Below are 27,562 nucleotides of genomic sequence, written 5' to 3'. Positions count from 1 at the left end.
GCAAATAATGTCAGAGTGCAGGAAAGCACAAAATGACCGGGAGGAGAGGTGGTGGGCTGAAGAGAGTAAGTGGCGGGCTGAAGACAGGGCTGAAGCTCAAATGTGGCGGCAGCGTGATGAGAGGAGGCAGGATTCAATGCTGAGGCTGCTGGAGGACCAAACCAGTATGCTCCAGTGTATGGTTGAGCTGCAGCAAAGGCAGCTGGAGCACAGACTGCCACTGCTGCCCCTCTGTAACCAACCGCCCTCCTCCCCAAGTTCCATAGCCTCCACACCCAGACGCCCAAGAACGCGGTGGGGGGGCCTCTGGCCAACCAGCCGCTCCACCACAGAGGATTGCCCAAAAAAAAGAAGGCTGTCATTCAATAAATTTTAAAGTTGTAAACTTTTAAAGTGCTGTGCTTAAAGTGCTGTGTGGCATTTTCCTTCCCTCCTCCACCACCCCTCCTGGGCTACCTTGGTAGTCATCCCCCTGTTTGTGTGATGAATGAATAAAGAATGCATGAATGTGAAGCAACAATGACTTTATTGCCTCTGCAAGCGGTGACTGAAGGGAGGAGGGGAGGGTGGTTAGCTTACAGGGAAGTAGAGTGAACCAAGGGGCAGGGGGTTTCATCAAGGAGAAACAAAGAGAACTTTCACACCGTAGCCTGGCCAGTCATGAAACTGGTTTTCAAAGCTTCTCTGATGCGTACCGCGCCCTCCTGTGCTCTTCTAACCGCCCTGGTGTCTGGCTGCGCGTAACCAGCAGCCAGGCGATTTGCCTCAACCTCCCACCCCGCCATAAACGTCTCCCCCTTACTCTCACAGATATTGTGGAGCACACAGCAAGCCGTAATAATGGTGGGAATATTGGTTTCGCTGAGGTCTAAGCGAGTCAGTAAACTGCGCCAGCGCGCCTTTAAACGTCCAAATGCACATTCTACCACCATTCTGCACTTGCTCAGCCTGTAGTTGAACAGCTCCTGACTACTGTCCAGGCTGCCTGTGTACGGCTTCATGAGCCATGGCATTAAGGGGTAGGCTGGGTCCCCAAGGATACATATAGGCATTTCAACATCCCCAACAGTTATTTTCTGGTCTGGGAATAAAGTCCCTTCCTGCAGCTTTTGAAACAGACCAGAGTTCCTGAAGATGCGAGCGTCATGCACCTTTCCCGGCCATCCCACGTTGATGTTGGTGAAACGTCCCTTGTGATCCACCAGAGCTTGCAGCACTATCGAAAAGTACCCCTTGCGGTTTATGTACTCGGCGGCTTGGTGCTCCGGTGCCAAGATAGGGATATGGGTTCCGTCTATAGCCCCACCACAGTTAGGGAATCCCATTGCAGCAAAGCCATCCACTATGACCTGCACATTTCCCAGGGTCACTACCCTTGATATCAGCAGATCTTTGATTGCGTGGGCTACTTGCATCACAGCAGCCCCCACAGTAGATTTGCCCACTTCAAATTGATTCCCAACTGACCGGTAGCTGTCTGGCGTTGCAAGCTTCCACAGGGCTATCGCCACTCGCTTCTCAACTGTGAGGGCTGCTCTCATCTTGGTATTCATGCGCTTCAGGGCAGGGGAAAGCAAGTCACAAAGTTCCATGAAAGTGCCCTTACGCATGCGAAAGCTTTCGCAGCCACTGGGAATCGTCCCAGACCTGCAACAGTATGCGGTCCCACCAGTCTGTGCTTGTTTCCCGAGCCCAGAATCGGCGTTCCACCGCATGAACCTGCCCCATTAGCACCATGATGCATGCATTGGCAGGGCCCATGCTTTCAGAGAAATCTGTGTCCATGTCCTGATCACTCACGTGACCGCGCTGACGTCGCCTCCTTGCCTGGTATCGCTTTGCCAGGTTCTGGTGCTGCATATACTGCTGGATAATGCGTGTGGTATTTAATGTGCTCCTAATTGCCAAAGTGAGCTGAGCGGCCTCCATGCTTGCCTTGGTATGGCGTCCGCACAGAAAAAAGGCGCGGAACGATTGTCTGCCGTTGCTCTGACGGAGGGAGGGGCGACTGACGACACGGCTTACAGGGTTGGCTTCAGGGAGCTAAAATCAACAAAGGGGGTGCCTGTACATCAAGGAGTATTTCAGGCAGGACTTCATGGAGGGTTCCAATAAGAAATGGTGCACCTAAGTTATTGTCCTTATTGGAACAAGAAGGTTAGCCTGGCCTCTGATTGATACATGGCTAGATTTACCTCGCTGCACCTTCTCTGTGAGTGACTGCAGTGTGATCTAGAAGAATGAGTCCCCTAGACAGGGGAGGGGGGGAAGCAAATGAGTACAAAACAAATCTGGTCTATTTCTTGTTCTGATCCACTCCATCTATCTTTTATATCTTTGGCTGGCAGCAGACGGTGCAGAAGGACTGCATGCCATCCACATCTCATGGCTGCTCGGCAGAAGATGGTACAGTACGACTGCTAGCAGTCCGTATCGCCTGCCCGCTCACCATAAGACGGTTCAATAGGACTGACTGCAGGCAGGACTAAAGAGAATGACCTGGTCAAGTCACTCCAAATTTAGTCCCTGCACCCATGTCTGCCCAGGCGCTCCCAGCCGACATGGCCAGGAGCACCTCGGACAGGACGATGACGGCTACCAGTCGTACTGTACCGTCTGCTGCCACAAGGCAAGGGGTTGCTGCTACTGTGTAGTAATGCCGTACCGCGTCTGCCAGCACCCAGGAGACATAGGGTGACGGTTACCTGAGCGGGCTCCATGCTTGCCGTGGTATGGCGTCTGCACAGGTAACTCAGGAAAAAAGGCGCGAAATGATTGTCTGCCCTTGCTTTCACGGAGGGAGGGAGGGAACAGGGGCCTGACGATATGTACCCAGAACCACCCGCGACAATGTTTTAGCCCCATCAGGCATTGGGATCTCAACCCAGAATTCCAATGGGCAGCGGAGACTGCGGGAACTGTGGGATAGCTGCCCACAGTGCAACGCTCCGGAAGTCGACTCTAGCCTCGGTACTGTGGAAGCGCTCCGCCGAGTTAATGCACTTAATGCACTTAGAGCATTTTCTGTGGGGACACACACACTCGAATATATAAAACCGATTTCTAAAAAACCGACTTCTATAAATTCGACCTTATTCCGTAGTGTAGACATACCCAAAGGTGCCATAAGTACTCCTTTTCTTTTTGCGAATACAGACTAACACGGCTGTTACTCTGAAAACGAAGCATGCTCAGTAACCTGTATTGAAGCCGCTGCTGGGCACAGTTGGCAACGGGCTTTGTTGCAAGGATAGGTTCCTGGGTTAGTGGTTCTGTTGTGTGGTATGTGGTTGTTGGTGAGTATTTGCTTCAGGTTGGGGGGGCTGTCTGTACCGTTGCCAACTGTGCCCACATATCTATTCAGGGGACACCATCAAAGGGCCTAATAACATCAGTCACACTATCAGAGGCTCGTTCACCTGCACATCCACCAATGTGATATATGCCATCATGTGCCAGCAATGCCCCTCTGCCATGTACATTGGTCAAACTGGACAACCTCTACGTAAAAAAATAAATGGACACAAATCAGATGTCAAGAATTATAACATTCATAAACCAGTCGGAGAACATTTCAATCTCTCTGGTCACGCAATCACAGACATGAAGGTCGCTATCTTTCAACAAAAAAACTTCAAATCCAGACTCCAGCGAGAAACTGCTGAATTGGAATTCATTTGCAAATTGGATACTATTAATTTAGGCTTAAATAGAGACTGGGAGTGGCTAAGTCATTATGCAAGGTAGCCTATTTCCCCTTGTTTTTTTCTACCCCCTCCCCCCCCCCCCGACGTTCTGGTTAAACTTGGATTTATGCTGGAAATGACCCACCTTGATTATCATGCACATTGTAAGGAGAGTGGTCAGTTTGGATGAGCTATTGCCAGCAGGAGAGTGAGTTTGTATAGGGGGGGGGGGTGAGAAAACCTGGATTTGTGCTGGAAATGGCCCACCTTGATTATCATGCACATTGTAGGGAGAGTGGTCACTTTGGATGAGCTATTACCAGCAGGAGAGTGAGTTTGTGTGTGTATGGGGGTGGGGGGGGTGAGAAAACCTGTATTTGTGCTGGAAATGGCCCACCTTGATTATCATGCACATTGTAGGGAGAGTGGTCAGTTTGGATGAGCTATTGCCAGCAGGAGAGTGAGTTTGTATGTGGGGGGGGGGGGGGTGTGAGAAAACCTGGATTTGTGCTGGAAATGGCCCACCTTGATTATCATGCACATTGTAAGGAGAGTGGTCAGTTTGGATGAGCTATTGCCAGCAGGAGAGTGAGTTTGTATGTGGGGGGGGGGGGGGGGAGAAAACCTGGATTTGTGCTGGAAATGGCCCACCTTGATTATCATGCACATTGTAGGGAGAGTGGTCACTTTGGATGAGCTATTACCAGCAGGAGAGTGAGTTTGTGTGTGTATGGGGGTGGGGGGGGGGGGGTGAGAAAACCTGTATTTGTGCTGGAAATGGCCCACCTTGATTATCATGCACATTGTAGGGAGAGTGGTCGCTTTGGATGAGCTATTACCAGCAGGAGAGTGAGTTTGTGTGTGTGGTTTTTGGAGGGGGGTGGAGGGGTGAGAAAACCTGGATTTGTGCTGGAAATGGCCCACCTTGATTATCATACACATTTTAAAGAGAGTGGTCACTTTGGATGGGCTATCACCAGCAGAAGAGTGAGTTTGTGTGTGTGTGGGGGGGGGGGGGGGCGCGGAGGGTGAGAAAACCTGGATTTGTGCTGGAAATGGCCCAACTTGATGATCACTTTAGATAAGCTATTACCAGCAGGACAGTGGGGTGGGAGGAGGTATTGTTTCATGGTCTCTGTGTGTATATAATGTCTTCTGCAGTTTCCACGGTATGCATCCGATGAAGTGAGCTGTAGCTCACGAAAGCTCATGCTCAAATAAATTGGTTAGTCTCTAAGGTGCCACAAGTCCTCCTTTTCTTTTTGTGAATACAGACTAACACGGCTGTTACTCTGAAACCTGTCACTTCTGAAAGGTTGCCGACCCCTGGGGTAGAGGCTCTGCAGGGTAGGGGGAGAGGGGAAAACCCCATGATTGGAGGGGCAGAGCGGGCAACAGGTACCTCAGATGGGCTGAGCCATCTGCAGTGGTTGCAAAAATAACTGGACTGCCTTTGTCTTGTAATCCACTGAAACTGTAGTTTTGTGGCATTAAATTATTTTGTTAATTATTTTTATTACTCTTAGCACTTCATCCTTTACCTTCATTAACATTGTGTAGATGGAGGCCCCAGTGCCTTTGAATTTATATTTTAATAGCAAATAATCATTGAAAATATTAATAGCTGCTAGCCGCTTAAGCGCTCACTTCTCACTGTGCTTCTAGGAGAGCACTTCCTGTTTGGATTGGGATTTTTTAATTCAAAATTTTTGTTTTGTTTTCATACACAAGTTTGTTCTAGGGGTTCATATCATGCTAAGGCTGACTGATTTTCTGGGTTGTTGTCAAAACTTCAAAACTCTCACAAGTCTTCAGAGACAGGCCAGTCCTTGCCTACAGACAGCCCCGCAACCTGAAGCAAATACTCACCAACAACCACATACCACACAACAGAACCACTAACCCAGGAACTTATCCTTGCAACAAAGCCCGTTGCCAATTGTGCCCACATATCTATTCAGGGGACACCATCACAGGGCCTAATAACATCAGCCACACTATCAGAGGCTCGTTCACCTGCACATCCACCAATGTGATATATGCCATCATGTGCCAGCAATGCCCCTCTGCCATGTACATTGGTCAAACTGGACAGTCTCTACGTAAAAGAATAAATGGACACAAATCAGATGTCAAGAATTATAACATTCATAAACCAGTCGGAGAACACTTCAATCTCTCTGGTCACACAATCACAGACATGAAGGTCGCTATCTTAAAACAAAAAAACTTCAAATCCAGACTCCAGCGAGAAACTGCTGAATTGGAATTCATTTGCAAATTGGATACTATTAATTTAGGCTTAAATAGAGACTGGGAGTGGCTAAGTCATTATGCAAGGTAGCCTGTTTCCTCTTGTTTTTTCCTCCTCCCCCCCCCCCCCCCCAGATGTTCTGGTTTAACTTGGATTTAAACTTGGAGAGTGGTCAGTTTAGATGAGCTATTACCAGCAGGAGAGTGAGTTTGTGTGTGTATGGGGGTGGGGGGGATGTGAGAAAACCTGGATTTATGCAGGAAATAGCCCGACTTGATTATGTAAAGAGTTGTCACTTTGGATGGGCTAGCACCAGCAGGAGAGTGAATTTGTGTGGGGGGGTGGAGGGTGAGAAAACCTGGATTTGTGCTGGAAATGGCCCACCTGATGATCACTTTAGATAAGCTATTACCAGCAGGACAGTGGGGTGGGAGGAGGTATTGTCTCATATTCTCTGTGTATATATAAAGTCTGCTGCAGTTTCCACGGTATACATCTGATGAAGTGAGCTGTAGCTCACGAAAGCTCATGCTCAAATAAGTTGGTTAGTCTCTAAGGTGCTACAAGTACTCCTTTTCTTTTTGCGAATACAGACTAACACGGCTGTTACTCTAAAACTTCTTCAGTTTCCTTTGATCTGCTAATGGGGATTGCCTTTGTCAACTGCTATCTTGTCTCTCTATCCAACATTCTAGTGCTTAAAGAAAGTGGCACCACTTCTGTGTAGAACGTGGCTCCCAAATATTTGCCACAGACGAGATTTTTAAAGGTTGCTTTTGAAAATCCCACTAGTCACCTACATCCCTTTAAAAATCTGGCCCTAAGGGCATTAAACTATCTTGTATGGAAACCTTCTCAAAGGTAAATTTCTGCTATAATTTTTACTTAATATAGATCTACAACCCCAAGATAGACTGACATAAAATTGTCAAGAATTCAAAAAATCATGTTATGCACCCAAAAGTCATTGTGACGATGTGACGCAGCAAGGAGGGGGGAGTGTTGACCTGGGAATGTGCCCTGGGGATGGGAGACCTGAGAGCCTGTAACCTGAGCCAGGAGGGGGAGGAGGAGGGGGAGGTGACACCTCTGCCCAGGAATGTGGACAGAGGCTGCAGCAGGGAACCTGCTGCGTGGGTTTAGTTTTTTCAGTTTGGGGCTGGGTGGAGGAACACAGGGAACCCCAGGGCTGGGGTCTAAGCTCCCTGCTCCCCCAGAAGGACTTGACTGAGGGGTCCTGGGTGCACCCACAAGCTCTGTTTTGGACTGTGTTCCTGTTGTCCAATAAACCTTCTGTTTTACTGGCTGGCTGAGAGTCTCAGTGAATCCCAGGAAGAGGGGTGCAGGGCCTGGACTCCCCCACACTCTGTGACAACTGGTGGTAGCGGTGGGATGTACTGCACCCTGTGAACGGCGCTTCCTGTGGTAAGTGACTGGGGAGCAGTAGAACGAAGGGGGATTGACGGGGACCAGGGGTGCTGAAGATTCAGAGAGAGACAGTTTCAGGGGGCGGTTAACCCCTGGGAGTGTGTGACCAGAGAGAAGGACTTTTTCAGTAACAGGGTCCCCCGGGGGATTGCAGCGTGCGGTCCCAGGGGCGGACGAGACTGCAGCTTGACCCTGGCAAAGAGGTGGTGACCTCAAGAAGGACTGGCACACTAGGGGTTTTTCCTGGAAACCGTGGACAGCTGCCCAGGCCTGCGAGTGGCCAGCAGGGAGATGTACGCTAAACGCCTTAAGAGCGACCTGGTGGAGCTGTGCAGGCAGAGGGGGCTGCGCATCGGGAGGTCCACCAAGGAACAGCTGATTGCCCAGTTGGAGGAGAGGGATCACTTGGATGACCCGATCCCTGTCCCTGAGGGAAGCCGCCTGGCAGACGCAGCTTGGGCCCTGGGGCCTGACCAGGCTGGGAGGGGTCAGACTGCTGCCGAGGACATCCCAAGACCCCTCCTACCTATGCCTGGGGGAGGGGTTGGGGGAAGCCTGGTGAATACCGAGGGCAGCCTGACCCCGGCAACCAGCAGGGGATCCTCCCGGCAGAGCTCCCCATCCCTGGAGCGGATGCGGCTGGAATGGGAGAGGGAGATGAAAATGAGGGAGCTGGAGGATCATGAGAAACAACGTAAGCATGAGCAGGAGGAGAAGGAGCGGGAACATCAGGAGAAGGAGAGGCAACGTAGGCATGAGCAGGAGGAGAAGGAGAGGGAACGTCAGGAGAAGGAGAAACAAAGACAGCATGAACTGGAGCTGGCCAGGCTGAGGAGCAGTGGGGCCCTGGCTGCGGTGAGTGGGGGGGGACCCAAGACTGCAAGGAGCTTTCATAAGTGCTTCCTGGCCCAGCAAAAGGAGGGGGAGGACATACATAGCTTCCTGACGGCCTTTGAGAATGACTGTGAGATGCACAGGGTTGACCCTGCAGACAGGCTCCAGTTTCTCACCCCCTTACTGGACCCCAAAGCCGTGGAGGTGTACAGCCGAATGACAGGGGTGGAGGCAGGGGACTACGAACTGTTCAAACAGGCCCTGCTCCATGAGTTTGGGCTGGAGGCAGGGGACTACGAACTGTTCAAACAGGCCCTGCTCCGTGAGTTTGGGCTGACCCCCGAGATGTACCGGAGAAGGTTCCGGAGTCAACGTAAAACGCCTGAGGTCACCTACCTACAACTGGTCAACCGGATGCAGGGATATGCCCGCAAGTGGACAGCTGGGGCCCAAGCTAAAGAGGACCTGCTTGACCTAATCGTACTGGAGCAACTGTATGAACAGTGCCCTTCCGACTTGAGGCTGTGGCTGGTGGACAAAAAGCTAGAGAACCCCCAGCACGCATGGCAGCTGGCCGACGAGTTTGTGAACAGTCGGTCAGGTGGTAGCAGGGAGGAGTCCCAAAAGAACAGGCCCCCCCCGACACAGAGAGAGAGTTACCATGGGGCCTCCCAGTGGGGAAATAGGGAGAACCCCCTCCAAAGGGGAACGCCTGGCGTCGGGCCCCTCCGACCCGCTCGAGGGGACCAATGTGACCTGAGCTGCTATCACTGTGGCCAGAGAGGCCACATACGGTCCCAGTGCCCCAGGCTCAGGGACAGACTGAGCAGACCCAACCTACTCAGGGTTAACTGGGTAGGGACCCAGCTGGACGAGGGGCAGACGGCTCAGGCAAGGGGGGGCTGCCAGTTTACCACCTGCTCAGGAGGGAAGAGTACCCCAGGCCAGCCCCGCCAGAGGGCTGGATGCTCTGGACTCAGGGTGCTCGATTTACAGGGTGGGTGCGGGGTTGTCCCTCCGGAGAGAGTGCCTTGTTCCCCTGGAGGTGGATGGGAGGAAGGTCAGTGGATACTGGGATACGGGCGCGGAGGTGACGCTAGCCCGGCCCAAGGTGGTGGCCCCAGATCGGGTGGTGCCCAACACCTATCTGACCCTGACGGGGGTGGGCGAAACCCCATTAAAGGTGCCCGTGGCAAGGGTACACCTGAAATGGGGGGCCAAGGAGGGCCCCAAGGATGTGGGGGTACACCACCATTTGCCCACTGAGGTTTTGATGGGGAGAGACCTAGAGGACTGGCCAAGCAAGCCCCAAACCGCCCTGGTTGTGACCCGTAGCCAGAGCCGGCGAGGGGCACTGCACCCTTACCTTGGGGAGGGTACCACACCGGAGGCGCAGGACCCTACCCTGGTGGGGAGGGAGTGCCGAGGGGCACGGCTCAGAGAGGCTGAGGCCTCAGACCCAGCCAATGAGGGGGAACCGGGCCCCATCCCTTCCCCAGCCGCTGAGTGCCAGGCCGAGTTGAGGAAAGATCCCTCCTTGCGGAAGCTCAGGGACCTGGCCGACCTCAGTGTGGGACGGACCATGAGGAGAGGTTGCCAGAAGAGATTCCTGTGGGAGAAGGGGTTCCTGTACCGAGAATGGGCTCCCACAAGGGAAGTAGAGTCCTGTGGGATCAGGAGGCAGCTGGTGGTCCCCCAGAAGTATCGCCGCAAGCTACTGTACCTGGCCCATTACATCCCCCTCTCAGGGCACCAGGGAATCCGGCGCACCCGGCAGAGGTTGCTACAGAACTTTTACTGGCCCGGGGTCTTTACCACCGTCCGGCAGTATTGCCGATCCTGTGACCCTTGTCAGAGAGTGGGGAAGGCCCGGGACAAGGGGAAAGCGGCTTTGAGACCTTTGCCCATCATAGAGGAGCCTTTCCAGAAGGTGGCCATGGACATAGTGGGACCTCTCAGCAAGACGACCTGGTCGGGGAAGAAATACATTCTGGTGGTGGTAGATTTTGCCACCCGCTACCCCGAGGCAGTGCCCTTAGCTTCCATTGAAGCAGACTCCGTGGCAGATGCGCTCCTGACCATTTTCAGCCTTGTGGGGTTCCCCAAGGAAGTCTTGACAGACCAAGGGTCCAACTTCATGTCAGCCCTGCTCCGGTGCTTGTGGGAGAAATGTGGGGTCCAGCACAACTGGGCCTCAGCTTATCACCCCCAGTCCAATGGGCTGGTGGAGAGGTTCAATGGGACGCTAAAGATGATGCTGAAAACCTTTATGAACCAGCACCCGCAGGATTGGGACAAGTACTTACCTCACCTGCTGTTCGCATACAGGGAGGTGCCCCAGGAGTCTACCGGATTTTCGCCTTTCGAACTGTTATATGGAAGGAGGGTAAGGGGCCCCCTGGACCTGATGAGAGACGAGTGGGAGGGGAAGGCCACTCCCGATGGAGAGTCAGTGGTGGAGTATGTCCTGATCTTCCGAGAGAGACTTGCTGAACTCATGGGCCTGGCCAGGGAGAATCTGGACAGAGCCCAGAAGAAGCAGAAGGTCTGGTATGACCGCACGGCGTGGGCCCGTGCCTACACCACCGGGGATCAGGTGATGGTTCTCATCCCAGTGAGAAAGAACAAACTACAGGCCACCCGGGAGGGCCCTTTCAAGGTTGTCAAGCAGCTCAATGAGGTAAACTATGTGGTGGAGCTGTCGAACCGGGCGCACCACCGCCGGGTGTACCATGTGAATATGATGAAGCCATATTATGCCAGGGGGAATGTGGTGTTGGCCGTGTGTGGACAGTGGGAGGAGCAGGGAGATGACCTTTTAGTAGATCTATTCCCTGGGACCAGACCTGGTTCCCCCCTGGAAACAATTCCCCTCTCGGATCAGCTAACCTCTGCCCAGCAAGCTGAGATCAGGGGGTGCTGCATCTGTACCGACAGCTGTTTTCCAGCCAGCCTGGATGCACTAATCTGACTGTCCACCGGGTGCAGACAGGGTCGCACCCACCGATAAGATGCTCCCCCTTCTGAGTCACAGGGAAAACTGCTCAGGACCTGGAAAGAGAGGTCTGGGACATGATGGTTTTGGGGGTGATCCAGCCATCTGCCAGCCCTTGGGCCTCGCCGGTGGTGCTGGTCTCCAAAAAGGATGGGTCGGTCCGGTTCTGTGTGGACTATCAGAAGCTCAATGCCATCACAGTATCTGATGCCTACCCCATGCCCAGGCCTGACGAGCTCCTAGACAAGCTGGGAGGAGCTCGGTACTTTACCACCATGGACCTTACAAAGGGCTACTGGCAAGTGCCGCTGGATGCAGATGCCCGGCTGAAATCGGCCTTTATCACCCCTCTGGGGCTCTATGAGTTCCTGACCCTGCCTTTCGGCCTCAAGGGAGCGCCGGCCACCTTCCAACGCCTGGTGGACCAGCTACTGAGGGGGATGGAGAGTTTTGCCGTGGCGTATATTGATGACATCTGTGTCTTTAGCCAGACCTGGGAGGACCACGTGTCCCAGGTTAGACAAGTGCTGGACCAACTCCAGGGGTCTGGGCTGACTATAAAAGCGGAGAAGTGCAAGGTGGGGATGGCTGAAGTATCTTACCTGGGCCATCGGGTGGGGAGCAGCCGCCTAAAGCCAGAACCAGACAAGGTGGAGGTGATCAGAGACTGGCCCACTCCCCACACCAAAAGCAGGTCCAAGCCTTTATTGGGATGGCAGGATACTACCGAAGATTTGTGCCCCACTTTAGCGCCATAGCCACCCCCATCACTGAGCTATGCAAGAAGGGGAAGCCAGACAATGTGTTCTGGACCGAGCAGTGCCAGGAGGCTTTCCGGGAGCTGAAGGAGGCTCTGGTCAGTGGCCCAGTTCTGGCAAACCCAGACTTTGACAAGCCCTTTGTGGTGTTCACCGACGCCTCAGACACGGGACTGGGGGCGGTGTTAATGCAGGAGGATGAAAAGGGGGAGAGACACCCCATCGTGTACCTGAGCAAGAAGTTGCTACCCCGGGAGCAACACTACGCGGCCATTGAGAAGAAGTGTCTGGCCATGATGTGGGCCCTCAAGAAACTAGAGCCCTATCTCTTCGGGCGACACTTCACCGTGTACACCGACCACTCTCCCCTGACCTGGCTACACCAGATGAAAGGAGCCAACGCCAAGCTCCTGAGATGGAGCCTGCTCCTGCAGGATTACGACATGGACGTGGTCCATGTGAAGGGAAGTGCCAACCTGATAGTGGATGCGCTGTCCCGGAGAGGGGGCCCTGAACTTCCCCAGGTCACTGGTCAGCGTGACCCGGCTCAGTTCAGTCTTGAAGCAGGGAGAGATGTGAGGATGTGCCGCAGCAGGGAGGGGGGAGTGTTGACCTGGGAATGTGCCCTTGGGATGGAAGACCTGAGAGCCTGTAACCTGAGCCGGGAAGGGGTGGGGGAGGTGACACCTCTGCCCAGGAATGTGGACGGAGGCTGCAGCAGGGAACCTGCTGCGTGGGTTTAGTTTTTTCAGTTTGGGGCTGGGTGGAGGAACACAGGGAACCCCAGGGCTGGGGTCTAAGCTCCCTGCTCCCCCAGAAGGACTTGACTGAGGGGTCCTGGGTGCACCCACAAGCTCTGTTTTGGACTGTGTTCCTGTTGTCCAATAAACCTTCTATTTTACTGGCTGGCTGAGAGTCTCAGTGAATCCTAGGAAGAGGGGTGCAGGGCCTGGACTCCCCCACACTCCGTGACAGTCATTAAATTAAATTAAATATATTTTGGGGTTTTTTTTTATTTGCTTTTTTGTTTCTGAGCCTTTAGCATCCACTAACTTCATATTTTTGCTGTTACCTCTTCCAAAGAATCCATATACTTAAAAACGATTGTACATTCCTATAACATTTAATACTGTTTTGGACTTCCAGTAACATGTAATTTCCCCTAACCCTCCGGTTTTGTAATTAGAAATGTATTCATTGTAATTTCTGTAAGTAATCCACCATCTTTCAAATGCTGGGGTGCACACTCTATTCTTCTATTACTTCATTTGTTGCATAGATAAATGTTGATTTTCTACTAAATTATTTATATTTCTTATTTTATACTTTCATAGATATCAAGGTCAGAAGGGACCACTATGATCATCTAGTCTGACCTCCTGCACAATGCAAGACACAGAATCTCACACACCCACTCCTGCGATAAACCTCTCACCTAAATACTGTAATTTCATAGATTTCTATGTAGGATACGTACATTATGACACATTTCAGCGATGTTCTTCATTCTCACAAGCTTATTGTTCTTTACTGCCAAAATCAAAGGCCTGGTCTACACTACAGAGTTAGGTTGATGCAAGGTGGCTTACATCGACCTATTATGTCAGTGTCCAACCCTTATATTCTATGATTCTATGATTCTATGATTCTCAAAGCCAGTCCACCGCTTGTTCAGGGAAAGCCCCTGGCGGGCCAGACCGGTTTGTTTACCTGCCGTGTCCACAGGTTTGGCCGATCGCTGCTCCCACTGGCTGTGGTTCGCCACTCCAGGCCAATGGGGGCTGCGGGAAGTGGTGCGGGCCAAGGGACGTGCTGGCCGCCCTTCCCGCAGCCCCCATTGGCCTCCCTTGGTGTTCACACCTCAGCTGCTAGAAGAGGGCCTCATCCTCCCTGATTAAACTAACCTCGTTATCCCTAGCCTGATTCTTGCTTGCATATTTATACCTGCCTCTTGAAATTTCCAGTACATGCATCCGATGAAGTGGGTATTCACCCACGAAAGCTTATGCTCCAACACGTCTGTTAGTCTATAAGGTGCCACAGGACTCTTTGCCTCTATTGTGAAAGTGCAACTTACAAATGTAGATTTTTTTTTGTTACATAACTGTCCTCAAAAAAAAAAAATAATGTAAAACTTTAGAGCCAACAAGTCCACTGAGTACTACTTGTTCAGCCAATCACTAAAAGAAACAAGTTTGTTTACATTTGTGGGAGATAATGCTGCCTGTTTCTTATTTACCATGTCACCTGAAAGTGAGAACAGGCATTTGCCTGGCACTTTTGTAGCTGGCATTGCAAGGTATTTATGTGCCAGATATGCTAAACATTCATATGCCCCTTCATTCTTCAGCCACCATTCCAGAGGGCATGCTGATGATGCTTGTTAAAAAAATAACACGTTAATTAAATTTGTGACTGAACTTCTTGGGGGAGAATTGTATGTTTCCTGTTCTGGTTTACCCTCATTCTGCCATATGTTTTACTGTATAGCAGCCTCGGATGATAACCCAGCACATGTTGTTCATTTTAAGAATCATTTCACTGTAGATTTGACAAAATGCAAAGAAGGTACCCATGTGAAATTTGTAAGGATAGATACAGCCCTCCACCCAAGGTTTAAGAATCTGAAGTGCCTTCCAAAATCTGAGAGGGACGAGGTGTGGAGCATGCTTTCAGAAGTCATAAAGAGCAACACTCTAATGCGGAAACTACAGAACCCAAACCATCAAAGAAAAACAAATCCACCTTCTCCTGGTGGCATCTGACTCAGATGATGAAAATGAACATGCACTGCTTTGGATCATTATCAAGCAAATCCATCACCAGCATGGACCCATGTCCTTTGGAATGGTGGTTGAAGCATGAAGGGACATATGAATCTTTAGCACATCTGGCACGTAAATAGCTTGCAACTTCGGCCACAACAATGTCGCGCAAACACCTGTTCTCTCTTTCAGGAGACGTAAATAAGAATCGGGCAGCATTATTTCATGCAAATGTAAACAAACTTGTTTGTCTGAGCAATTGGCTGAACAGGAAGTAGGACTGAGTGGACTTTAGTTGGGGATTGGTCCTGCTTTGAGGAGGGGGTTGGACTAGATGGCCTCCTGAGGTCCCTTCCAACCCTGAGATTCTATGCTCTATGATTCTATGTAGGCTCTAAAGTTTTACATTGTTTTATTTTTGAATGCAGGTTTTTTTTACATAATTCTACATTTGTAATTTCAACGTTTATGATAAAGGGATTGCACTGCAGTACTTGTATGAAGTGAATTGAAAAATACTATTTTTTTACAGTACAAATATTTACAGTGTACATAAATATCTTGTGATGCCAGCTACAACAGTGCTATGAGAATGCCTATTCTCACTTTCAGGTGACATTGAAAATAAGAAGCTGGCAGCATTATCTCCTGCAAATGTAAACAAACTTGTTTGTCTGAGTGATTGGCTGAACAAAAAGTAGGACTGAGAGGACTTACAGGCTCTAAAATTTTACATTGTTTTAATTTTGAATGCAGGTTTTTTGGTACATAATTCTAAATTTGTAAGTCAACTTTCTTGATAAAGAGATTGCACTACAGTACTTGTATTAGGTGAATTGAAAAATACTATTTCTTTTGTATTTTTACAGAGCAAATACTTGTAATCAAAAATAAATATAAAGTGAGCACTGTACACTTTGTATTCTGTGTTGTAACTGAAATCAATATATTTGAAAATGTAGGAAACATTCAAAAATATTTAAATAAATGGTGTTCTATTATTGTTTAACACTGTGATTAATCACAATTATTTTTTAATCGCTTGACAGCCCTACTCTGAACCCCTCTGCACTTGCGCAACTTTTCCCACCCCCAGTATGCTCAAAATGGCATCTGCACCAGAGACTTTAAGGTCCAAAGGGTTTATTTCCCCTAAGTATCAAGTCTCACAACCATCAGCCAAACATGCCCTCTTATGTGTCACATGATATTCCCTTCCCCGTCCCCCTTGCCTGCAGCCCCTCTTGCTCCCAGTTAAGATGGAGACACTGAGGTTAAAGTCCAGCAGGTTGCACTGGCAGTTCCAAGAGGAAAAGCAACAGAGAAAGTCCTTTGGTTCACAGTGTGATCAGGGCCCTGAGCTTTTAGCTTCCTTTACATTTCTAAATGCTTGCTGTCAGCAGGGGTGCTAGAACAATTTCTATAGTGAGGGTTTCAGAGTAACAGCCATGTTAGTCTGTATTCGCAAAAAGAAAAGGAGTACTTGTGGCACCTTAGAGACTAACCAATTTATTTGAGCATAAGCTTTCGTGAGCTACAGCTCACTTCATCGGATGCATTGCTGCTGAGGGAGACAATTGATTTGGTGTTTTTTATTACTACTTCAAGCCAGGGGGTGCAGCAGCACCCGCAGTTCCAGCACCTCTAACTGTCAGAGGTGATAATTGCCCAAATGAGGCTACAGAGCCATTTCATATTGCATACAGATAATAAGGCATTTGTGGCTACATTGTTAACCTCTTGGGCTCAGACCAATTGCTGCAAAAGTCCATTCATTATGCGTTGCTCTTACTGCTGATCTGTAGGGATAAGGAAAGAGCATTTAAGGCACAGAGAAGAGTGCTCTTATTTGGCATGCACATTGCCAGGCCATACTGTTGTACCATAGGTACTGTGCTATATAATTGATTATATTTTGTTATACACATTGCATGTTTTGTAGTAAGGGGTAAGGTATTAGAATTAATGAATAGAATAGTTGATATTAGTATTAGCCATTTTCTTTTTATTCATGCCTTGTAAGTAAAAAGACAGGACCTATGTTAGTTAGATTAGAGGAATTTTGAAGGTCCAGGCCCCAATGGAAGGCAAGATAGTTAAAAGATTTAGTAAAATTTAATTTACTATGCCTTTCTTGTTCAACATAAAACACTGTTATTCGTATACCTTTGAAGGTCCCTGTAAAGAACTGTTTGTGTGAATGAAGAATGTATGCATCAGGAAAGGATAAGGTGTGAAGGCCATTGTTAGAGTCGGATGGTCAAGGGAGGAGGAGTGAAGATGCTTAAGAACACCAGAAAACCATCAACGCGCATCCATGATTGAGGAAGGGCAGATTGACGACCCTGAGTTGGAGGCTAGCATCCCTAAACACAAGATAATTGATTGAATCGAAACCAGGACAGGATGACCCTCCCGGAGGTGTTTTGGAATGTTAACCATCAAAACATAACACCGACTGAGGAGTAACCAGTCATAAAATGACACAGCAAAATCCATAGACTTCAACGAAGAGAAAGGATTATACGATCAGGGTGCTTTGCCATGGGACTTTGGGTTAGTCTTGCCAACAATCCTAGGAGCCTCGGATCACAACCGACAGAGCCCAGCTCCCCTCTGTGACCAATCTGGCTGGCCACTAGATTGTGGTTTTCATCCTGGAGCTTTAGATGGCATTTTAGATATCCTAGGCCCTGGACATGGAGATAAGGACTGAGATCTTGAACTTGATTTGATGTTCTATGGCCTGATGTATCTGCGGTAGCCTGTGTTGCTGAGCAGACAAGCTGCAGTGTTCTGTAGTAGTTGGAATTTCCTACATGCTGATGGGTTCATGCCCAGGTATATCACATTGTTGTAGTCCAGCCGAGCAGTGACAAAAATGTGGCTGAGGGAGCGAGGTCCTCATCCACTGGGATGGGATGACGTCTTCTAGCCAACCAGAGATGATAGAAACTGTTACTTGTGGATTGTTGCTATGTGAGAGTTTAGTGTCAGCAAGGAATACAAGAACATCCCTAAATTAGAGAGTGAACTGACCAGTTGTGGGTAATTAAACTTAAATGTAGGAACTGAACAGAGGATGTTCGGAGCTTCTTGAGACATAATAATCAAATCCAGTCATGATGTGGGAATCCTATTTCAGCCTCTTGCTCTGCACAGCGCTATTCCAGGAAGGCAGTTTCATTCTCTGTTTTAATAACTATTGCATGTCCTCATCATGTGGCTGCTTCAGCCTGGCCTGACCTCTGAGATTCATGGGAATCGGCACAGGTGTTATTCACAAGACACGGACACTTCCAGCATTTCACTTTTGTGTGGATTCTCTGATGCCTAATGAAGCCTGAGTTGTCCCTGTAGCTTTTTCCACACTCAGGGCATTTGTATGGCTTCTCACCCGTGTGGATCCTCTGGTGCGTAGTGAGGGTTGAGCTGTGACTGAAGCTTTTCCCACAGTCCAGGCAATTGTAGGGTTTCTCTCCTGTGTGGTTTCAGAGTAACAGCCGTGTTAGTCTGTATTCACAAAAAGAAAAGGAGGACTTGTGGCACCTTAGAGACTAACCAATTTATTTGAGCATAAGCTTTCGTGAGCTACAGCTCACTTCATCGGATGCATACCGTGGAAACTGTGTGGATTCTCTGATGCATAATAAGGTTTGAGTGCCGATCCGAGCTTTTCTCACACTCAAGGCATTTGTAGGGCTTTTCTTCTGTGTGTTTTTTCTGATGTTTAATGAGGTCTGATCTGTCACTGAAGCTTTTTTCACACTCAAGATCTCTCTCCTGTGTGGATTCTCTGGTGTATAATAAGGTCGGATCTCCGACCGAAGCTTTTCCCACATTTGGAGCAACTGAAGGGCTTCTCTCCTGCGTGGATTCTCTGATGTTTAGAATCATAGAATATCAGGGTTGGAAGGGACCTCAGGAGGTCATCTAGTCCAACCCCCTGCTCAAAGCAGGACCAATCCCCAATTTTTGCCCCAGATCCCAAATGGCTCCCTCAAGGATTGAACTCACAACCCTGGGTTTAGCAGGCAGGCCAATGCTCAAACCACTGAGCTACCCCTCCCCCCAGACTTTAGTGAGGTCTGATTGGAAACAGAAGCTTTTCCTGCACTTGGGGCACTTGTAGGGCTTCTCTCCGGTGTTTTCTCTCTGGTGCTTAGTGAGGTCTGATCTGTCACTGAAGTTTTTCCCGCACTCATTGCATTTATAAGACTTCTCTCCTGTGTGGATTCTCTGATGTATAACCAGTTGTGATTGTCGAACAAAGCTTTGCCCACACTTGGGACATTTATCGGGTCGCTCTCCAGTGTGGATTCTCTGATGGAGAATGAGGATTGAGCTGACAAAGAATCATAGAATATCAAGGTTGGAAGGGACCTCAGGAGGTCATCTAGTCCAACCCCCTCTTTAAAGCAGGACTAATCCCCAATTTTTGCCCAGATCCCTAAATGGCCCCCTCAGGGATTGTACTCACAACCCTGGGTTTAGCAGGCCAGTGCTCAAACCACTGAGCTATCCCTACCCCCTGCCCTATCCCAACCCTATAGGCGTTTCCCACCATTGGGACACCTATAGGGTCTCTCTCCTGTGTGCATTCTCTGATGTTCAATAAGGCGGGAGCTCCAAGTGAAGACTTTACCACAGTTGGGGCATTTACAGGGCTTCTCTCCCATGTGGATTCTGTAAAGTTTAAAAAGGTTTGACTGCTGTCTGAAGCTTTTCTCACAGTCAGGGCAATAGTAAGGTTTTTCTCCCATGTGGATTTTCCGGTGAGTAATATGGGCTGATCACCAGTGGAAGCTTTTCTCACAGTCATCACACGTGTAGGGTCTCTCTCCTGTGTGCATTCTCTGGTGAGTAACAAGGGCCGAGTGGTGACTGAAGCTTATCCCACACTCATTGCATTTGTAGGGTCTCTCCCTATGTGGATTCTCTGGTGTTTAGTGAGGGCTGAGCTGTCACTGAAGCTTTTCCCGCAGTTATTGCCTTTATAGGGCTTCTCTCCAGTGTGGATTCTCTGGTGAGTAATAAGGACTGATCTCCAGTGGAAGCTTTTCCCACAGGCACTGCACTTGTAGGGTCTCTCTTCAGGAGGCATCCTCGCCTGAACAGTTTCTTTGATTTTCTTGACTCCTCTGCTCCTGTGAGTGGATTTACTCAATCTCTCTGCTGGCTGGATTCTCTGCTGCCTCTCTGGCCTGTGCCACCTCTCATGGGCTTCTCCCAGCTCTGGACTCTGGGAAACATCCCTTTCAGCTCTTCCTGATACCGTCCCCTGTGGTTCCACTTGCTCAGGACCTTCCTGCTGAGGAGTCTCCTCCTGGTTCTCGCTCACCGTCCCATCATCTGCTGGGACAGAGAGAATCCAGACAGGAGTCACTCCCTGTGCCGGGTGGGGTGGGGTGGGGTGGGGGAAGGGTAAGCAAGGAACAAACTCTAATAATGATTCCCCCTCAAAACCCTTCCTCACTGGAAAGGAAGGAGGGGATTGATTCTGCCTCCACATCCCATCAAGACACTCAGAGAAAAAGCGAGCTACTGCCAGGTGAGTGGGAAACCATGAGTGATGTCTCCTGTGAGGATGTCTCACCTGCCAGGGCAATCCTGACCTAGGTGAGACAGGGCAGAAGAAACCAAAATAACCCTGGGGAGATAAATAAATGTATAAATCAATCAGGGATAAATCCCCTGCAAACCTTCCCCAGAGGAGGTGGACCAATTCTGCCTCCCCATCTCATCCGGATGTGGAGGAGGAGAGGGGTTTTTTCAGTCAGACATGTTTGGTGAAAACCCATTAAGGATGCCTGCCATGCAAATATGAAAATTAAGTCACTTTAGTTGATTCCTCACCTGTGTGGATGTCTCCTGGGATTCCCCTTTCCTCCTAATCCTGGAGCCAGAGGACCCACAGCTCCTCCCCTTGTTCCAACCGGGAGATCACATCTGGTTTGGAAATTGGATATCCTGCTTGGGGGATTGCGGGGAGGGGGGGTGGGGGAGGGGAAAGGAAACAAGAGTTGATCTTGTTCATTAGGGTAAGGGCTGTTAGTAGTATTCCAGACCCAGGATATGAGCAGCCCACGCAGGGAGGCGCCTTCCTCTCCCTAACCCCAGCCTACAGGGACTAGGCCATAAATGGTACAAGATCCCATGATGCATTTGCCTTGAGCAAGGCTTCATCCACTCTGCCTAGGGGAATGAACCTGACTTACTCCCCTGGGGAGTTGAGCAGAGCTGCTACACACTCTAGGTATCTAGTTTGCAACTAAGCCTCCTCATTGCCAATTAAACCCCTCTTCTTCCCCCGCCCCCATATCCCTCTAAAACACAAGCCAGAAAAAGAAACTATTACTCAGAGTGTGAACAATTTGGTTTGGGGACTGTCCCTATTTATCCATGCAGCACCTGGTTCTCTGGGGCTGTGAGCCTTTATTGGGGCCTTTAGGTGCTTCCTCAGTACAAGTGGTGAAGAAATAAACAGAAGAAATGCCAACCAGGGCCTGGAAATAAGATAATTAAACACCTCTTCCCAGTTCAGGACAGGGAGGGAAGATCCTCCTTCCATGGGGTCACAATGGACTACAGCTAGGTGGTGAAGGGTCAATGACCCCTTCTCCATCACTCAGGAGACCCACTCTGCCCCCACAGAGGGGCAGACACCATAGGCCTGGTGCTGGGTCTCCTTGCTCCCTCAGCCTGCTTCACACACCTAGAGAGGAAAGCTCGGCAGGAGGAGCAATTATTCTCCAACCTCTGATCCCGTGGGCTCAAACGTGGGAGACTCCTCCGCCCGACAAATCTCACCAATCCCATCTGAATTATCTCCAAGGTGCCCCCTCTGTGGACTCCAGCTCACAGCTTGAGCCCCACTGACTTTACTGGGAGTTAAGCCCACACCAGTTCTTCGCTGAAGAGGGATGCTTGTTGTAACTGGGACCTGAGTCCAGAGAAAAGACTAATTGGGTATCCGGGTAATCTACAGTCCTGAAGACTCAGAATCAGACATGTGAAGGCCCAAAGGACAATTACGTTCAATTAGCCTGACTGCCTGCATAAAACACAGGCCAGAGAAAATTAACCAGCTATTCCTGCATTGAGCATACTGTGACAAAGTTCCTCCTCTACCTTGGTGGGTCCTGCATTTATTGGCGGATTTTCTCACCTCAGAGGTTCACAGCAGCCCTCAGTTTGGCCACTTTTATGGCTCAAATCTGCCGTTCACTCAGTTAGCCTCATCACTGGCCAGCATGGGGAAAGGAAGAAGAACAATCCCTGCAGTCTATGCTGATCCACCTAGTGGATTGGGGAACAGGCCAGAGACCTTCCCCTCTGGTGGAACCTACAGTCCAGTTCAACTCCTCCAGTATCAAGTAGGGAGTTGGGGGGATGGAGGGAACCCAGGCTCGCCCTCTACTCTGGGTTCCAGCCCAGGGCCCTGTGGATTGTAGCGGTCTACAGTGGCTCCTGTAACAGCTGCGTGACAGCTACAACTCCCTGGGCTACTTCCCCATGGCCTCCTCCGAACACCTTCTTTATTCTCACCACAGGACCTTCCTCTTGATGTCTGCTAATGCTTGTACTCCTCAGTCCTCCAGTAGTACGCCTTCTGACTCTCAGCTCCTTGCGCCTCTTGCTCCCAGCTCCTTGCACGCATGCCACAAACTGAAGTGAGCTCCTTTTTAAACCCAGGTGCCCTGATTAGCCTGCCTTAATTGATTCTAGCAGCTTCTTGATTGGCTGCAGGTGTTGTAATCAGCCTGTTTGCCTTAATTGTTTCCAGAAAGTTCCTGAATGTTCTGGAACCTTCCCTGTTACCTTACCCAGGGAAAAGGGACCTACTTAACGTGGGGCTAATATATCTGCCTTCGATGAGCAGATTGTTACAGCTTCATGTACTGCTATCTATCGGAGAAGTTCTTCTTTGTGCAATCTATCCTTAATAGTAGGTGAGGGGGAAGAAGAGAAGTTACAACTGTTAAAAAACTGTGTGTTGTGGGGAACATTCAGTGGTTCCTAATTGTACAATTTTGTTTGAAATGAAATACTGTTTTTTTAGCCATCATGGTTGTAGAAATAAATATACAAAAACATAAAAAAAAAAAACCCTTCCCTGTTACCTTACCTAGGGAAAAGGGACCTGCTTAACCTGGGATCCAGATCTCTCTCTTTGATCTAAATGCATAACCTTACACTTCTTACTATTACATTTCATCCTATTACTATTACTCCAGTTATAGGATGAAATTTAATAGTGAGAAGTGTAAGGTTATGCATTTAGGGATTAATAACAAGAATTTTAGTTATAAGCTGGGGACACATCAATCAGAAGTAACGGAGGAGGAGAAGGACCTTGGAGTATTGGTTGATCATAGGACGACTATGAGCCGCCAATGTGATATGGCTGTGAAAAAAGTTAATGCAGTCTTGGGATGCATCAGGAGAGGTATTTCCAGTAGGGATAAGGAGATTTTAGTACCGTTATACAAGGCACTGGTGAGTCCTCACCTGGAATACTGTGTGCAGTTCTGGTCTCCCATGTTTAAGAAAGATGAATTCAAACTGGAACAGGTACAGAGAAGGGCTACTAGGATGATCCGAGGAATGGAAAACTTGTCTTATGAAAGGAGACTCAAGGAGCTTGGCTTGTTTAGCCTAACTAAAAGAAGGTTGAGGGGAGATATGATTGCTCTCTATAAATATATCAGAGGGATAAATACCGAAGAGAGAGAGGAATTATTTAAGCTCAGTACCAATGTGGACACAAGAACAAATGGATATAAACTGGCCACCAGGAAGTTTAGATTTGAAATTAGACAAAGGTTTCTAACCATCAGAGGAGAGAAATTTTGGAATAGCCTTCCAAGGGAAGCAGTGGGGGCAAAAGATCTATCTGGCTTTAAGATTAAACTCGATAAGTTTATGGAGGAAATGGTATGATGGGATAACATGATTTTGGTAATTAATTGATCTTTAAATATTCATGGTAAATAGGCCTAATGGCCTGTGATGGGATGTTAGATGGGGTGGGATCTGAGTTACCCAGGAAAGAATCTTCTGTAGTATCTGGCTGGTGAATCTTGCCCATATGCTCAGGGTTTAGCTGATCGCCTTATTTGGGGTTGGTAAGGAATTTTCCTCCAGGGCACACTGGAAGAGGCCCTGGAGGTTTTTCACCTTCCTCTGTAGCATGGGGCACAGGTCACTTGCTGGAGGATTCTCTGCTCCTTGAAGTCTTTAAACCATGATTTGAGGACTTCAATAGCTCAGACATAGGGGAGGTTTTTCAGGAGTGGGTGGGTGAGATTCTGTGGCCTGTGTTGTGCAGGAGGTTAGATTAGGTGATCATAATGGTCCCTTCTGACCTTAGTATCTGACCTTTGATCCATTTGTAACTCTTTGCAGTCAGCTTTAGACTTAACTGTCTTGAGTAATTTTAGCATAAGCTTTCGTGGGTAAACCCCCCCACTTCTTCAGATGCATGGAGTGAAAATTACAGATACAGGCATAAATATATTGGCACATGAAGAGAAGGAAGTTACCTTACAAGTGGAGAACCAGTGCTGACAAGGACAATTCACTCAGGGTGGATGTGGTCCACTCCCAATAACTGAGGAGGAGGTGTCAATACCAAGAGAGGGAAAATTGCTTTTGTAGTGAGCCAGCAACTCCCAGTCCCTATTCAAGCCCAAATTAATGGTGTTAAGTTTGCAAATAAATTGTAGCTCTCCAGTTTCTTTTTGAAGTCTGTTTTTGAAGTTTTTTATTGAAGAATGGCTACTTTTAAATCTGTTATTGAATGTCCAGGGACATTGAAGTGTTCTCCTACTGGCTTTTGTATGTTACCATTCCTGATGTCTGATTTGTGTCCATTTATTCTTTTATGTAGAGACTGTCTGGTCTGGCCAATGTACATGGCAGAAGGGCATTGCTGGCACATCATGGCATATATCACATTAGTAGATGTGCAGGTGAATGAGCCCCTGATGGTGTGGCTCATGTGGTTGGGTCCTCTGATGGTGTCGCTAGAGTAGATATGGGGGACAGAGAAGGCAACGGGGTTTGTTATAGGGATTGGTTCCTGGGTTAGTGTTTCTGTGGTGTGGTGTGTAGTTGCTGGTGAGTATTTGCTTCAGGCTGGGGGGCTGTCTGTAAGTGAGGACTGGCCTGCCTCCCAAGGTCTGTGAAAGTGGGGGCTCATTTTCCACGACAGGCTGTAGACCGTTGATGATGTGCTGGAGAGGTTTTAGCTGAGGGCTGTACGTGATGGCCAGTGGTGTTCTGTTATTTTCCTTGTTGGGCCTGTCCTGTAGTAGATGACTTCTGGGTACCCATCTCACTCTGTCAATCTGTTTCCTCACTTCCCCAGGTGAGTATTGTAGTTTTAAGAATGCTTGATAAAGATCTTGAAGGTGTTTTTCTCTGTCTGAGGGATTGGAGCAAATGCGGTTGTATCTTAGGGCTTGGCTTTAGACAATGGATCGTGTGATGTGTCCTGGATGGAAGTTAGAGGCATGTAGGTAAGTATAGCAGTCAGTAGGTTTTCGGTATAGGGTGGTGTTTATGTGACCATCACTTATTTGCACTGTAGTGTCCAGGAAGTGGATCTCTTGTGTGGACTGGTCCAGGCTGAGGTTGATGGTGGGGTGGAAATTGTTGAAATCATGGTGGAATTCTTCCAGGGCCTCCTTCCCGTGGGTCCATATGATGAAGATGTCATCAATGTAGTGCAAGTAGAGCATTAGGGGATGAGAGCTGAGGAAGCGTTGTTCTAAGTCAGCCATAAAAATGTTGGCATACTGTGGGGCCATGCAGGTACCCATAGCAGTGCTGCTGACTTGAAGGTATAAGTTGTCCCCAAATCTGAAATGTTTGTGGGTGAGGATAAAGTCAACATACAACATTGAAGGGTTCATGTTTAGCTATTCCACCTGGAAGCAGGCAGGGCACACCCTGACTGTTCTGTAGAAGCAATGCACACATTGCTCTATCCAAGGACAAGGGCTAGATATGAACCATGAAAACTTGATTGTTGGGACAGCAATTGTGGGAGGCTTTCTTAGCCTGGGCTCAAGGCCTGAGAACCAGGATTGTAGTAGATAAAGGATGGCAAATAAGTATATTAATCAACGTCATACATTCCTTTGTGTATCTTTTTGCGGTAGCAGTGTGTAATGCTTAGGGGGGAGAAATATAATAAAAGGAGAAGGTGGAAGGCGGGGGGGCAGAACAGCCCATCTCAGCTGACCAGCCTGCTTGCTTGCATAAAGCTGTGTTCTGTCTCATGATTGAACCGCCACAACTGGCGCCCAAACGTGGGGCCCTCAGCACTCACCCCGCCCGGCAAGGGTTTCAGACGCGTCACTCATCCGCTTCGTGGATCCCGGTGAGTATTTTTCATTGTGGTAAGTATGGGAAGCTCCCTCTCTGCTTTGCAAGTGCAACACCGCAATGAGCTGCAGTATTTGCTGCGTAAGGCTCAGCATGACTGCCCGGCTCGAGCACTTACTCTCCTGCTACAGGAGGTGAGTGCCCAGTGCCCATGGTATCCTGAATCCGGAAACCTTAAGCTAGCGGACTGGGAGCGATTGGGCCAGACATTGCACGAAGAGCCTCGGGCGCCCGTGCAGGCTTTACATGCCTGGCACCTCTGTTGCGACGCGATACTGCGTGTCACCTTGGATAGGCCCTCTTTCACGAGGCTGGTGATCTTGCCACGCCCGTCGGCTCCTGTAGCCATCCCCGTTGCAGCTCTCCCCCCTTCTACTGATGCAACCCAGCGTGTCGCTTCGGAAAGACCCTCTCCTGTACCCACAGCCCCCCCTCTCCCTGCTTTGCCCCCAGTGTCTTCATTACCACCGCCTCCCTTGCCTTCCCCACCGGAGCCAGTGCGTGATCACCCTCCCTCTGTGGGGCCCCATGCTCCGGGGCCCCCCGGAGGGTCATCTGCATCTGCTCAGAAGCTTTCGCTGGTGCAACAAATGGTTCACGCAGCGAAAGCCCGATCAGATCTTACAGCGGAGGAGCTGGCTGATCTGGTCTCAGTTTGCCCGGTGACCTGGCAGAATGATGACCAGGGCAACCCCGTGGGCACCTGGACCACTTTGCCATACTCGGTGGTTAGAGAGGTAAAGAAAGCAATTTGTGAGTTTGGCCTGACTAGCACCTTTGTGCGTGGTCTCGTTGAAGGGATAGGTACTGGGTACTCCCTAATCCCTGAGGATTGGAAAATGCTGCTGTGCATGATGTTATCACCCAGTCAGTATGTTATTTGGCTTAGTGAGTATCGGCAGATGGCAGAACGCCAAGCTCAGGTACATAGAGAGCACGGTATCATTTATGAGCATTTGGCAGGGGAGGGCCCGTTTGCTACTATTGAGATGCAGTCTCAACTCCCTCAGGCCGTCTTCCCCATTATTTCCACCTGTGCCCAGCATGCTTTCAAGAAGGTCCCGGATTCAGGCAAGCCTACCAAAAGCTTTGTCAGTATCCGTCAGGGTGCCTCAGAGTCCTTTTTGGATTTTACCAACAGATTGCATGAGGCTATCCTCCGACAGGTGGATAACACTGAGGCAGCTCACGAGCTCCTGTTAAAATTGGCAGTTGAAAATGCAAACGAGGATTGCCGCCGTGCTCTCCAGGCAGCACAAGCCTCTGGTATTTTAGAGCTCTCAGACATGCTGCGGGCGTGCCAGAACATCGGCACACAAGCCCACAAGGCTGGAGTTCTGGCTGCCGCCCTGAGAAAAACTGGGAAGGAGGGGAAGCGTTGTTACCGCTGTGGTAAGGAGGGTCATTTTCAACGGGAGTGCCGCTCATCTAAGGCACCAGCCCGACCC

The 27,562-nt window shown here is 49.3% G+C and overlaps 1 pseudogene; it reads right to left on the bottom strand.

Annotated features, from left to right (window-relative positions):
- Positions 1–26,463, bottom strand: part of LOC125621503 (uncharacterized) — a 49,728-nt pseudogene extending 23,265 nt beyond the window's left edge.
- Between the last annotated feature and the right edge of the window lie 1,099 nt (positions 26,464–27,562).

This window comes from Caretta caretta, chromosome 14 (genome assembly GCF_965140235.1).
Source record: "Caretta caretta isolate rCarCar2 chromosome 14, rCarCar1.hap1, whole genome shotgun sequence".
Taxonomy (NCBI): Eukaryota; Metazoa; Chordata; order Testudines; family Cheloniidae; genus Caretta; species Caretta caretta.
The sequence above is the reverse complement of the archived record's forward strand: the minus strand, read 5'-3'. Positions and strand labels throughout refer to the sequence as shown.